At 39.6% G+C, this 1,864-nt stretch overlaps 1 protein-coding gene across 1 annotated transcript in view; it reads left to right on the top strand.

Annotated features, from left to right (window-relative positions):
• LOC114055074 overlaps positions 1 to 1,864 on the top strand; it is an 8,930-nt gene that overhangs the window by 1,507 nt on the left and 5,559 nt on the right. The window lies entirely within an intron of this gene.

The following is a 1,864-nucleotide window of genomic DNA, read 5'->3' as shown; positions in this document are numbered from 1 at the left end:
ACATTCCTGTTTAGCTAACATAAATGTTCAGAAAGAGTGTATTTGCCTGTCTTTTTCAAAATGTGTATCATCATTGCTAGAAGTTTCTTTGCTGTTTCGGTTCTCTGATGTATTAGCAACCAGTTATTGTCACAAGGTAGTTATTCATATCCATTTGTGAAGCTAACTTCAGTCCAGGGCAAAAGTCATGTAAATTAAGAGTAGCAAAGTGCAGTCACTGATCACTTAATCATAGATGTCTGGGAGCTGGACATAGTTTTTAAAGCACCTTCATGGCACTAGCACAGTGTGAGTGTGAAGCTGAGCTCTAAAGCAGACAAAACCACCCTGGAAAACAGTCATTTCAGCAGGAGAGGATTTTATGTGGGTTGGAAATCAAACCCAATTTGCCCTCAACCTCTCCTCCAGCTACTGAGTGTGAACAAGGGAAAGGGTGAACAAGGTGCATTGACCTTCACCCACCATTTTTGTTCCCCCATGTTGTTGGCAGCTGGCAGAAGAAGGTTGCAGGGCTGCTTGAATTTACTCCAGGCAACAAAGAGTCAGTCAGAGGCTCCAGGACAGGAAGGGAGTGCAGTTATATTTTACTCTTTCCATTTGTCACCCCACCTCCTCCAGCCTGCTTTGTGTAATTCATGCTCACAGGCCTGATATGGCTTTACATGGGAAAGTATTAACCTGAAGATTATGTAAAGGGGAGGCTGAGGGCTTAGTAGGTGCCCTATTAGTACTGCCAAATGTGGAGCACATTGCTGCATTACAGGGAGTCCAAGAGAGCTTTCTCCCCTCATGGCTGAAAACTGAATGTGAACTAAGGACTTTATATGACAATGACCTATTAGATCATCTAATCATTTTTCCAGGTCAAGACAAGATTATCCATGCTGTATTTCTCTGTACTCTGTCTAGCTCAAGTGCTTTCACCAAAAAGCCTTGCATTCCTCTCCAGCCCTACAACCCGCATGACAAGGGATCTACACATCACTTTGCTAATGAAGCAATTGACTTAAAAAGAGCTTTGAAGCAGAGTCAACAAAGCATTTGGCATGGTATGCTCCCAGATGCCAATACGATATGAGCATTGTGTATTTGAATACCAGTGAACTAATATGTTCCAGTTTTGCAGCCTTAAAGAAGAAAAAGAAATAAAGAAAAACAGAGGCAGTGCTGTGACCTTCTCAGTGAAACCCTCAAACAGAGCTGGGATGAAACAATATGGCCTATTCCTCTTGTGTTTTGATTTTCCTGATTGTCTTCAAGTTACATGATTTGTATTGAATCACAGATCTGGGATAACACAGATGGTAAGGCCAGTTATTTCATGACAGGAGATGCAAATAAAACTCATGATGAACAGAGGCAACATTGGAGCACATTGTTCCTGCTCAGTTATGTTCTCTGTCCACTAAGTGGCTTTGTAAAAAAGCAAAAAAAAAAACCAAAAAAACAAAAACCCACAACAAGAACAACAACAAACAAAAACAAACAAACAAACAAAAACCCCCAACCTTTTGCATCACTAAAAGGAATAAAAATTATTCCTTTTACAGGGAAGAATTGTATTACAGGGATGCATCTGGCAAGGCTAGAGTAGTTGTAGTAGAGAAGAAATTTTGTGGCCATGCCTTGGAAACAAGGTAGCACTAGCACACACTGCTTTCGTTAAAGCAGCAGGTGAAGATATGGTTAATAAACTGAGATTTTAAAAGATATTTGAAACTCCTCAAAGTCACTGAATAAATAACCAAATATATCACATCAGAATATCTGATGCACAAATATGTATGTAGTATGTGAAGCTACTATCAACTTTGTCAAGTATTTCAATTATACTCTGTATTTTGTCGAAGTATATTGTCAAGAT

This window comes from Empidonax traillii, unplaced genomic scaffold (genome assembly GCF_003031625.1).
Source record: "Empidonax traillii isolate 1590-97213 ecotype Southwest subspecies unplaced genomic scaffold, ASM303162v1 scaffold46:size3806547, whole genome shotgun sequence".
Classification (NCBI taxonomy): Eukaryota; Metazoa; Chordata; class Aves; order Passeriformes; family Tyrannidae; genus Empidonax; species Empidonax traillii.
The sequence above is the reverse complement of the archived record's forward strand: the minus strand, read 5'-3'. Positions and strand labels throughout refer to the sequence as shown.